We start from the raw sequence: 13,188 nt of genomic DNA, 5'->3' as shown, positions 1-13,188 counted from the left end.
TCTTCTCTCTCTCTCTCTCTCTCTCTCTCTCTCTCTCTCTCTCTCTCTCTTTACCTCCCTCTCTACTCTCTCTCTACCTCTCTCTCTCTCTCTCTCTCTTTACCTCTCTACTCTCTCTCTCTACTCTCTCTCTCTTACCTCCCTCTCTCTCTCTACCTCCCTCTCTCTCTACTCTCTCTACTCTCTCTCTACTCTCTCTCTCTCTCTCTCTCTCTCTCTCTCTTACCTCTCTCTCTCTCTCTACCTCCTCTCTCTACCTCTCTCTCTCTCTCTCTCTCTCTCTCTACCTCCCTCTCTCTCTCTCTCTCTCTCTCTCTCTCTCTCTCTCTCTCTCTCTCTCTCTCTCTCTACTCTCTCTTTACTCTCTCTCTACCTCCCTCTCTCTCTCTCTCTCTACCTCCCTCTCTCTCTCTCTCTCTACTCTCTCTCTACTCTCTCTCTACTCTCTCTCTCTCTCTCTCTCTACCTCCCTCTCTCTACTCTCTCTCTACTCTCTCTCTCTCTCTCTCTCTCTCCTCCCTCTCTCTACTCTCTCTCTCTACCTCTCTCTCTACTCTCTCTCTCTCTACTCTCTCTCTCTCTCTCTACCTCTCTCTCTCTCTCTCTCTCCTCCCCCCCTCTCTCTACTCTCTCTCTCTCTACTCTCCCTCTCTACTCTCTCTCTCTCTCTCTCTCTCTACCTCCCTCTCTCTACTCTCTCTCTACTCTCTCTCTCTCTCTCTCTCTCTCTACCTCCCTCTCTCTACTCTCTCTACTCTCTCTACTCTCTCTACTCTCTCTACTCTCTCTACTCTCTCTACTCTCTCTACTCTCTCTCTCTCTTTACTCTCTCTCTCTCTCTCTCTCTCTCTCTCTCTCTCTCTCTTTACCTCCCTCTCTCTCTCACTCTCTCTCTCTCCCTCTCTACTCTCTCTCTCTCTCTACTCTCTCTACTCTCTCTCTCTCTCTCTCTCTCTCCCTCCTACTCTCTCTCTCTCTCTCTCTCTCCTCCCTCTCTCTCTCTCTCTCTCTCTTCTCTCTACTCTCTCCTCTCTATACTCTCTCTCTACTCTCTCTCTCTCTACCCTCTCCTCTCTCTCTCTTCTCTCTCTACTCTCTCCTCTCTCTCTCTCTCTACCTCTCTCTCTCTCTCTCCCTCTCTCTCTCTCTCTCTCTCTCTCTCTACTCTCTCTCTCTCTCTCTCTCTCTCTCTCTCCCTCACTCCCTCCATCACAGGAAGAGTTGGAGAACTTCCCCCTGCCTACGATCCACCACTGCCAGACAGTGTTGAATCAGACCAGGTATCCATCTGTCCTACTGCTGGTGTGTCAAGACACTGAACAGCACAGACCTGACATACACTTCTTCCACTGTGACGAGGTCGAGGTGGGTCACTTCTATCTACGTAATCATGAGAGACAACAGCAGGTCACTATATAGGGAATGGGCCCTGGTTAATAGCAGGTCACTATATAGGGAATGGGCCCTGGTTAATTGTCACGTTCTGACCATCGTTCGTGTGTGTTTTCCTTGTATGTTTGGCCTGAGATGATTCTCAATCAGAGGCAGGTGTTAGTCATTGTCTCTGATTGGGAACCATATTTAGGTAGCCTGTTTTGTGTTGGGTTTTGTGGGTGATTGTTCCTGTCTTTGTGTTTGTGGCACCAGATAGGACTGTTTTGGTTTTTCATGTTTCTTGTTTTGTAGATTGTTCATTGTTCATCTTTATTAAAGACGTTTACAAGTAACCACGCTGCATTTTGGTCCGCCTCTCTTTCCCCAGAAGAAAACCATTACATTAATAGCAGGTCACTATAGAGGGAATGGACTCTGGTTAATAGCAGGTCACTATATAGGGAATGGACCCTGGTTAATAGCAGGTCACTATAGAGGGAATGGACCCTGGTTAATAGCAGGTCACTATAGAGGGAATGGACCCTGGTTAATAGCAGGTCACTATAGAGGGAATGGACCCTGGTTAATAGCAGGTCACTATAGAGGGAATGGACCCTGGTTAATAGCAGGTCACTATAGAGGGAATGGACCTGGTTAATAGCAGGTCACTATAGAGGGAATGGACCCTGGTTAATAGCAGGTCACTATAGAGGGAATGGACCCTGGTTAATAGCAGGTCACTATAGAGGAATGGACCCTGGTTAATAGCAGGTCACTATATAGGGAATGGACCCTGGTTAATAGCAGGTCTCTATAGAGGGAATGGACCCTGGTTAATAGCAGGTCACTATAGAGGGAATGGACCCTGGTTAATAGCAGGTCACTATAGAGGGAATGGACCCTGGTTAATAGCAGGTCACTATAGAGGGAATGGACCCTGGTTAATAGCAGGTCACTATAGAGGGAATGGACCCTGGTTAATAGCAGGTCACTATAGAGGGAATGGACCCTGGTTAATAGCAGGTCACTATAGAGGGAATGGACCCTGGTTAATAGCAGGTCACTATAGAGGGAATGGACCCTGGTTAATAGCAGGTCACTATAGAGGGAATGGACCCTGGTTAATAGCAGGTCACTATATAGGGAATGGACCCTGGTTAATAGCAGGTCACTATAGAGGGAATGGACCCTGGTTAATAGCAGGTCACTATAGAGGGAATGGACCCTGGTTAATAGCAGGTCACTATAGAGGGAATGGACCCTGGTTAATAGCAGGTCACTATAGAGGGAATGGACCCTGGTTAATAGCAGGTCACTATAGAGGGAATGGACCCTGGTTAATAGCAGGTCTCTATAGAGGGAATGGACCCTGGTTAATAGCAGGTCTCTATAGAGGGAATGGACCCTGGTTAATAGCAGGTCACTATAGAGGGAATGGACCCTGGTCAATAGCAGGTCACTATAGAGGAATGGACCCTGGTTAATAGCAGGTCACTATAGAGGGAATGGACCCTGGTTAATAGCAGGTCACTATAGAGGGAATGGACCCTGGTTAATAGCAGGTCACTATAGAGGGAATGGACCCTGGTTAATAGCAGGTCACTATAGAGGGAATGGACCCTGGTTAATAGCAGGTCACTATAGAGGGAATGGACCCTGGTTAATAGCAGGTCACTATAGAGGGAATGGACCCTGGTTAATAGCAGGTCACTATAGAGGGAATGGACCCTGGTTAATAGCAGGTCACTATAGAGGGAATGGACCCTGGTTAATAGCAGGTCACTATAGAGGGAATGGACCCTGGTTAATAGCAGGTCACTATAGAGGAATGGACCCTGGTTAATAGCAGGTCACTATAGAGGGAATGGACCCTGGTTAATAGCAGGTCACTATAGAGGGAATGGACCCTGGTTAATAGCAGGTCACTATAGAGGAATGGACCCTGGTTAATAGCAGGTCACTATAGAGGGAATGGACCCTGGTTACTAGCAGGTCACTATAGAGGAATGGACCTGGTTAATAGCAGGTCACTATAGAGGAATGGACCCTGGTTAATAGCAGGTCACTATAGAGGGAATGGACCCTGGTCAATAGCAGGTCACTATAGAGGGAATGGACCCTGGTTAATAGCAGGTCACTATAGAGGGAATGGACCCTGGTTAATAGCAGGTCACTATAGAGGGAATGGACCCTGGTTAATAGCAGGTCACTATAGAGGGAATGGACCCTGGTTAATAGCAGGTCACTATAGAGGGAATGGACCCTGGTTAATAGCAGGTCACTATAGAGGGAATGGACCCTGGTTAATAGCAGGTCACTATAGAGGGAATGGACCCTGGCTAATAGCAGGTCACTATAGAGGGAATGGACCCTGGTTAATAGCAGGTCACTATAGAGGGAATGGACCCTGGCTAATAGCAGGTCACTATAGAGGGAATGGACCCTGGTTAATAGCAGGTCACTATAGAGGGAATGGGCCCTGGTTAATAGCAGGTCACTATAGAGGGAATGGACCCTGGTTAATAGCAGGTCACTATAGAGGGAATGGACCCTGGTTAATAGCAGGTCTCTATAGAGGGAATGGACCCTGGTTAATAGCAGGTCACTATAGAGGGAATGGACCCTGGTTAATAGCAGGTCACTATAGAGGGAATGGACCCTGGTTAATAGCAGGTCACTATAGAGGGAATGGACCCTGGCTAATAGCAGGTCACTATAGAGGAATGGTCCCTGGTTAATAGCAGGTCACTATAGAGGGAATGGACCCTGGTTAATAGCAGGTCACTATAGAGGGAATGGACCCTGGTAAATAGCAGGTCACTATAGAGGGAATGGACCCTGGTTAATAGCAGGTCACTATAGAGGGAATGGACCCTGGTTAATAGCAGGTCACTATAGAGGGAATGGACCCTGGCTAATAGCAGGTCACTATAGAGGGAATGGACCCTGGTTAATAGCAGGTCACTATAGAGGGAATGGACCCTGGTTAATAGCAGGTCACTATAGAGGGAATGGACCCTGGTTAATAGCAGGTCACTATAGAGGGAATGGACCCTGGCTAATAGCAGGTCACTATAGAGGGAATGGACCCTGGTTAATAGCAGGTCACTATAGAGGGAATGGGCCCTGGTTAATAGCAGGTCACTATAGAGGAATGGACCCTGGTTAATAGCAGGTCACTATAGAGGGAATGGACCCTGGTTAATAGCAGGTCACTATAGAGGGAATGGACCCTGGTTAATAGCAGGTCACTATAGAGGGAATGGTCCCTGGTTAATAGCAGGTCACTATAGAGGGAATGGACCCTGGTTAATAGCAGGTCACTATAGAGGGAATGGACCCTGGTTAATAGCAGGTCACTATAGAGGGAATGGGCCCTGGTTAATAGCAGGTCACTATAGAGGGAATGGACCCTGGTTAATAGCAGGTCACTATAGAGGGAATGGACCCTGGTTAATAGCAGGTCACTATAGAGGGAATGGACCCTGGTTAATAGCAGGTCACTATAGAGGGAATGGACCCTGGTTAATAGCAGGTCACTATATAGGGAATGGACCCTGGTTAATAGCAGGTCACTATATAGGGAATGGACCCTGGTTAATAGCAGGTCACTATAGAGGGAATGGACCCTGGTTAATAGCAGGTCTCTATAGAGGGAATGGACCCTGGTTAATAGCAGGTCACTATAGAGGGAATGGACCCTGGTTAATAGCAGGTCACTATAGAGGGAATGGACCCTGGTTAATAGCAGGTCACTATAGAGGGAATGGGCCCTGGTTAATAGCAGGTCACTATAGAGGGAATGGACCCTGGTTAATAGCAGGTCACTATAGAGGGAATGGACCCTGGTTAATAGCAGGTCACTATAGAGGGAATGGACCCTGGTTAATAGCAGGTCACTATAGAGGAATGGACCCTGGTTAATAGCAGGTCACTATAGAGGGAATGGACCCTGGTTAATAGCAGGTCACTATAGAGGGAATGGGCCCTGGTTAATAGCAGGTCACTATAGAGGGAATGGACCCTGGTTAATAGCAGGTCACTATAGAGGGAATGGACCCTGGTTAATAGCAGGTCACTATAGAGGGAATGGACCCTGGTTAATAGCAGGTCACTATAGAGGGAATGGACCCTGGTTAATAGCAGGTCACTATAGAGGGAATGGACCCTGGTTAATAGCAGGTCACTATAGAGGGAATGGACCCTGGTTAATAGCAGGTCACTATAGAGGGAATGGACCCTGGTTAATAGCAGGTCACTATAGAGGGAATGGACCCTGGTTACTAGCAGGTCACTATAGAGGGAATGGACCCTGGTTAATAGCAGGTCACTATAGAGGGAATGGACCCTGGTTAATAGCAGGTCACTATAGAGGGAATGGACCCTGGTTAATAGCAGGTCACTATAGAGGGAATGGACCCTGGTTAATAGCAGGTCACTATAGAGGGAATGGACCCTGGTTAATAGCAGGTCTCTATAGAGGGAATGGACCCTGGTTAATAGCAGGTCACTATAGAGGGAATGGACCCTGGTTAATAGCAGGTCACTATAGAGGGAATCTACCCTGGTTAATAGCAGGTCACTATAGAGGGAATCTACCCTGGTTAATAGCAGGTCACTATAGAGGGAATGGACCCTGGTTAATAGCAGGTCACTATAGAGGGAATGGACCCTGGTTAAAATAGCAGGTCTCTATAGAGGGAATGGACCCTGGTTAATAGCAGGTCACTATAGAGGGAATGGACCCTGGTAAATAGCAGGTCACTATAGAGGGAATGGACCCTGGTTAATAGCAGGTCACTATAGAGGGAATGGACCCTGGTTAATAGCAGGTCACTATAGAGGGAATGGACCCTGGTTAATAGCAGGTCACTATAGAGGGAATGGACCCTGGTTAATAGCAGGTCACTATAGAGGGAATGGACCCTGGTTAATAGCAGGTCACTATAGAGGAATGGACCCTGGTTAATAGCAGGTCACTATAGAGGGAATGGGCCCTGGTTACTAGCAGGTCACTATAGAGGGAATGGACCCTGGTTAATAGCAGGTCACTATATAGGGAATGGACCCTGGTTAATAGCAGGTCACTATAGAGGGAATGGACCCTGGTTAATAGCAGGTCACTATAGAGGGAATGGACCCTGGTTAATAGCAGGTCACTATAGAGGGAATGGACCCTGGTTAATAGCAGGTCACTATAGAGGGAATGGACCCTGGTTAATAGCAGGTCACTATAGAGGGAATGGACCCTGGTTAATAGCAGGTCACTATATAGGGAATGGACCCTGGTTAATAGCAGGTCACTATAGAGGGAATGGACCCTGGTTAATAGCAGGTCTCTATAGAGGGAATGGACCCTGGTTAATAGCAGGTCACTATAGAGGGAATGGACCCTGGTTAATAGCAGGTCACTATAGAGGGAATGGACCCTGGTTAATAGCAGGTCACTATAGAGGGAATGGACCCTGGTTAATAGCAGGTCACTATAGAGGGAATGGACCCTGGTTAATAGCAGGTCACTATAGAGGGAATGGACCCTGGTTAATAGCAGGTCACTATAGAGGGAATGGACCCTGGTTAATAGCAGGTCACTATAGAGGGAATGGACCCTGGTTAATAGCAGGTCACTATATAGGGAATGGACCCTGGTTAATAGCAGGTCACTATAGAGGGAATGGACCCTGGTTAATAGCAGGTCACTATAGAGGGAATGGACCCTGGTTAATAGCAGGTCACTATATAGGAATGGACCCTGGTTAATAGCAGGTCACTATAGAGGGAATGGACCCTGGTTAATAGCAGGTCTCTATAGAGGGAATGGACCCTGGTTAATAGCAGGTCACTATAGAGGGAATGGACCCTGGTTAATAGCAGGTCACTATATAGGGAATGGACCCTGGTTAATAGCAGGTCACTATAGAGGGAATGGGCCCTGGTTAATAGCAGGTCACTATAGAGGGAATGGACCCTGGTTAATAGCAGGTCACTATAGAGGGAATGGACCCTGGTTAATAGCAGGTCACTATAGAGGGAATGGACCCTGGTTAATAGCAGGTCACTATAGAGGGAATGGACCCTGGTTAATAGCAGGTCACTATATAGGGAATGGACCCTGGTTAATAGCAGGTCACTATAGAGGGAATGGACCCTGGTTAATAGCAGGTCACTATAGAGGGAATGGACCCTGGTTAATAGCAGGTCACTATAGAGGGAATGGACCCTGGTTAATAGCAGGTCACTATAGAGGGAATGGACCCTGGTTAATAGCAGGTCACTATAGAGGGAATGGGCCCTGGTTAATAGCAGGTCACTATAGAGGGAATGGACCCTGGTTAATAGCAGGTCACTATAGAGGGAATGGACCCTGGTTAATAGCAGGTCACTATAGAGGGAATGGTCCCTGGTTAATAGCAGGTCACTATAGAGGGAATGGACCCTGGTTAATAGCAGGTCACTATAGAGGGAATGGACCCTGGTTAATAGCAGGTCACTATAGAGGGAATGGACCCTGGTTAATAGCAGGTCACTATAGAGGGAATGGACCCTGGTTAATAGCAGGTCACTATAGAGGGAATGGACCCTGGTTAATAGCAGGTCACTATAGAGGGAATGGACCCTGGTTAATAGCAGGTCTCTATAGAGGGAATGGACCCTGGTTAATAGCAGGTCACTATAGAGGGAATGGACCCTGGTTAATAGCAGGTCACTATAGAGGGAATGGACCCTGGTTAATAGCAGGTCACTATAGAGGGAATGGACCCTGGTTAATAGCAGGTCACTATAGAGGGAATGGACCCTGGTTAATAGCAGGTCACTATAGAGGGAATGGTCCCTGGTTAATAGCAGGTCACTATATAGGGAATGGACCCTGGTTAATAGCAGGTCACTATATAGGGAATGGACCCTGGTTAATAGCAGGTCACTATAGAGGGAATGGACCCTGGTTAATAGCAGGTCACTATAGAGGGAATGGACCCTGGTTAATAGCAGGTCACTATAGAGGGAATGGACCCTGGTTAATAGCAGGTCACTATAGAGGGAATGGACCCTGGTTAATAGCAGGTCACTATAGAGGGAATGGACCCTGGTTAATAGCAGGTCACTATAGAGGGAATGGACCCTGGTTAATAGCAGGTCACTATAGAGGGAATGGGCCCTGGTTAATAGCAGGTCTCTATAGAGGGAATGGACCCTGGTTAATAGCAGGTCACTATAGAGGGAATGGACCCTGGTTAATAGCAGGTCACTATAGAGGGAATGGACCCTGGTTAAAATAGCAGGTCTCTATAGAGGGAATGGACCCTGGTTAATAGCAGGTCACTATATAGGGAATGGACCCTGGTTAATAGCTGGTCACTATAGAGGGAATGGACCCTGGTTAATAGCAGGTCACTATAGAGGGAATGGACCCTGGTTAATAGCAGGTCACTATAGAGGGAATGGACCCTGGTTAATAGCAGGTCACTATAGAGGGAATGGACCCTGGTTAATAGCAGGTCACTATAGAGGGAATGGACCCTGGTTAATAGCAGGTCACTATAGAGGGAATGGACCCTGGTTAATAGCAGGTCACTATAGAGGGAATGGACCCTGGTTAATAGCAGGTCACTATAGAGGGAATGGACCCTGGTTAATAGCAGGTCTCTATAGAGGGAATGGACCCTGGTTAATAGCAGGTCTCTATAGAGGGAATGGACCCTGGTAATAGCAGGTCACTATAGAGGGAATGGACCCTGGTTAATAGCAGGTCACTATAGAGGGAATGGACCCTGGTTAATAGCAGGTCACTATAGAGGGAATGGACCCTGGTTAATAGCAGGTCACTATAGAGGGAATGGACCCTGGTTAATAGCAGGTCACTATAGAGGGAATGGACCCTGGTTAATAGCAGGTCACTATAGAGGAATGGACCCTGGTTAATAGCAGGTCACTATAGAGGGAATGGACCCTGGTTAATAGCAGGTCACTATAGAGGGAATGGACCTGGTTAATAGCAGGTCTCTATAGAGGGAATGGACCCTGGTTAATAGCAGGTCACTATAGAGGGAATGGACCCTGGTTAATAGCAGGTCACTATAGAGGGAATGGACCCTGGTTAAAATAGCAGGTCTCTATAGAGGGAATGGACCCTGGTTAATAGCAGGTCACTATATAGGGAATGGACCCTGGTTAATAGCTGGTCACTATAGAGGGAATGGACCCTGGTTAATAGCAGGTCACTATAGAGGAATGGACCCTGGTTAATAGCAGGTCACTATAGAGGGAATGGACCCTGGTTAATAGCAGGTCACTATAGAGGGAATGGACCCTGGTTAATAGCAGGTCACTATATAGGGAATGGACCCTGGCTAATAGCAGGTCACTATAGAGGGAATGGACCCTGGTTAATAGCAGGTCACTATAGAGGGAATGGACCCTGGTTAATAGCAGGTCACTATAGAGGGAATGGACCCTGGTTAATAGCAGGTCACTATAGAGGGAATGGACCCTGGTTAATAGCAGGTCACTATAGAGGGAATGGTCCCTGGTTAATAGCAGGTCACTATAGAGGGAATGGACCCTGGTTAATAGCAGGTCACTATAGAGGGAATGGACCCTGGTTAATAGCAGGTCACTATAGAGGGAATGGACCCTGGTTAATAGCAGGTCACTATAGAGGGAATGGACCCTGGTTAATAGCAGGTCACTATAGAGGGAATGGACCCTGGTTAATAGCAGGTCACTATAGAGGGAATGGACCCTGGTTAATAGCAGGTCACTATAGAGGGAATGGACCCTGGTTAATAGCAGGTCACTATAGAGGGAATGGACCCTGGTTAATAGCAGGTCACTATAGAGGGAATGGACCCTGGTTAATAGCAGGTCACTATAGAGGGAATGGACCCTGGTTACTAGCAGGTCACTATAGAGGGAATGGACCCTGGTTAATAGCAGGTCACTATAGAGGGAATGGGCCCTGGTTAATAGCAGGTCACTATAGAGGGAATGGACCCTGGTTAATAGCAGGTCACTATAGAGGGAATGGTCCTAGGCTTTGGGATGGTTAAAAGGCTGTCTCTCCATGCCACCTGGTCCTAGGCTTTGGGATAGTTAAAAGGCTGTCTCTCCATGCCACCTGGTCCTAGGCTTTGGGATAGTTAAAAGGCTGTCTCTCCATGCCACCTGGTCCTAGGCTTTGGGATAGTTAAAAGGCTGTCTCTCCATGCCACCTGGTCCTAGGCTTTGGGAGAGTTAAAAGGCTGTCTCTCCATGCCTCCTGGTCCCAGGCTTTGGGAGAGTTAAAAGGCCAGAGGCCCTGAGAGACCTACTGTGTATATAACTTAAATCAAAACCGGTGTCATGTGTGCTCTCCGTCTGGTCTTGGGTCAGTACCCGTGCTGCAGCATTCTGTATGTTTTACAGTTGACCAATGGCTTTCTTGGGTAGAGCAGACAGGAGAGCATTACAGTAATCATGTCTGCTTGTAATAAAAGCGATGAGTCTCTCTGTTTCAGCCTGAGAGAGAAACGGCCACACCTTGGCAATGTTCCTATTGTGTGATTAGAAATTGAGTTCAGAATCTAAAATAACAACTAGTTTTTTTTACCTGGTGTTTTATCTTTATTACCGTGAGTTAAAATGTGCGTCCAGATTCTCTCTGTGCGCTTCGGTTCCACCAATAATTACTTCGGACTTGTCTTGATTTAGCTGCAGGAAATTGTGAGCCGTCCAAGTATTTAAATCACTTATGAAGTCTAATAATTAATCTGTGGAGCTAAAATCCTCTGGTGACACAGAAACGTAAAGTTGTGTATTGTCTGTAATATTAGGAAGGCGTTCCTCATACTCATAAAGTAAACAGTAATTTACCTCTTTAAGCGAGGGTCATCTCCAAATACTACCGTTGCACCATCGACTGTCATCAAATCAAATCAAGTTAATTTATAAAGCCCTTCTTACATCAGCTGATATCTCAAAGTGCTGTACAGAAACCCAGCCTAAAACACCAAACAGCAAGCAATGCAGGTGTAGAAGCACGGTGGCATTACAGCCCGGTGTAGAAGCCCGGTTGCATTACAGCCCGGAGACATGTGTAGAAGCCGGTTGCATTACAGCCCGGTGTAGAAGCCTCTCTGCATTACGGCCGGGCAGTAGAAGCCCGGTTGCATTACTGCCCGGTGTAGAAGCCCGGTTGCATTACGGCCCGGTGTAGAAGCCCGGTTGCATTACAGCCCGGTGTAGAAGCCCGGTTGCATTACAGCCCGGTGTAGAAGCCCGGTTGCATTACGGCCCGGTGTAGAAGCCCGGTTGCATTACGGCCCGGTGTAGAAGCACGGTGGCATTACGCCCGATGTAGAAGCCCGGTTGCATATACAGCCCGGTTGCATTACAGCCCGGTGTAGAAGCCCGGTTGCATTACGGCCCATGTAGAAGCCGGTTGCATTACGCCCGGTGTAGAAGCCGGTTGCATTACGGCCCGGTGTAGAAGCCCGGTTGCATTACGGCCTGGTGTAGAAGCCCGGTTGCATTACGGCCCGGTGTAGAAGCCTGTTGCATTACGCCGGTGTAGAAGCCCATGGTGGCATTACAGCCCGGTGTCTCTCCTGGTTGCATTACAGCCTCTCTGGTGTAGAAGCCTGGTTGCATTACAGCCCGGTGTAGAAGCACAGTGGCATTACGGCCCGGTGTAGAAGCCCATGGAGACATTACGGCCCGGTGTAGAAGCCTGGTTGCATTACGGCCCGGTGTAGAAGCCTGGTTGCATTACGGCCCGGTTACATGGGAATTGTTCTGAATTGTTAAAACCAATTTCTCCAGAATGTTTCTTAAGAATGGAAGGTTGGACGTTGGCTGTAAAATTGCTAAGAGCTGAATAATCTGTTCTTCAGAAGGTGTTTCAGCAGATTTTATAGTGCAGTGGGGGAAAGTGCCTGTGAATAGGAAGTTTATTTTTTATTTATTTTTTATTTCACCTTTATTTAACCAGGTAGGCGAGTTGAGAACAAGTTCTCATTTACAACTGTGACCTGGCCAAGATAAAGCAAAGCAGTTCTGACACATACAACACCACAGAGTTACTCATGGAATAAACAATAAACAAGCCAATAACACAATAGAAAAAATAAAATAAAATAAAGTCTATATACAGTGTGTGCAAAGAGGAGGTAAGGCAATAAATAGGCCATAGTAGCTTTCTTATTACAGTTTAGCAGATTAACACTGGAGTGATCGATGAGCAGATGATGATGTGCAAGTAGAGATACTGGTGTGCAAAAGAAATTTAAATAAAGTGATTAGCAATAGCTTGTACTTCTTCAGATATGCATTTAAAAACTGGTTTGAAGAAAGTGGTGTGGTTAGGATCTAGCAGGTAGAAGTCCTAATTTGTGATAACACTTTCCTGAACATGTCTGTGTCAACCAGGGAAAATACATCTGTAGTAGACTAGGGCAGATATCAGATATCAGATATCGTCAAACTTCTCATCAGGTCTTGACTGGTACTTAACGTTTGTTATCCTTTCTCATCAGGTCTTGACTGGTACCTAACGTTTGTTATCCTTTCTCATCAGGTCTTGACTGATACCTAACGTTTGTTATTCTTTCTCATCAGGTCTTGACTGGTACCTAACGTTTGTTATCCTTTCTCATCAGGTCTTGACTGATACCTAACGTTTGTTATCCTTTCTCTGCCATATTTAGATGTGGTGGAAAGTTCACATAGGTTTGCGGGGGGGGGGGGGGTGTGTGTGTATGTTTTATCCGGCCATAAATGGTCGAGAAGAGCCTTCTCAAATTATTCTGATTATTAGTGTTCAAGTAGGTAAAATGACCC

At 46.8% G+C, this 13,188-nt stretch overlaps 1 protein-coding gene across 1 annotated transcript in view; it reads left to right on the top strand.

The window, feature by feature from the left end:
- Positions 1–1,282: 1,282 nt before the first annotated feature.
- The window catches only part of LOC135533278 (epidermal growth factor receptor kinase substrate 8-like protein 2), a 54,485-nt gene continuing 42,579 nt past the window's right edge, over positions 1,283–13,188 (top strand). Inside the window, exon 1 of the mRNA XM_064960682.1 lies at positions 1,283–1,365. The gene's annotated coding sequence lies outside the window, so the exon portion shown is untranslated. The remainder of the gene's footprint in view (positions 1,366–13,188) is intronic.

Source organism: Oncorhynchus masou, unplaced genomic scaffold (assembly GCF_036934945.1).
Source record: "Oncorhynchus masou masou isolate Uvic2021 unplaced genomic scaffold, UVic_Omas_1.1 unplaced_scaffold_2320, whole genome shotgun sequence".
Classification (NCBI taxonomy): domain Eukaryota; kingdom Metazoa; phylum Chordata; class Actinopteri; order Salmoniformes; family Salmonidae; genus Oncorhynchus; species Oncorhynchus masou.
The sequence above is the reverse complement of the archived record's forward strand: the minus strand, read 5'-3'. Positions and strand labels throughout refer to the sequence as shown.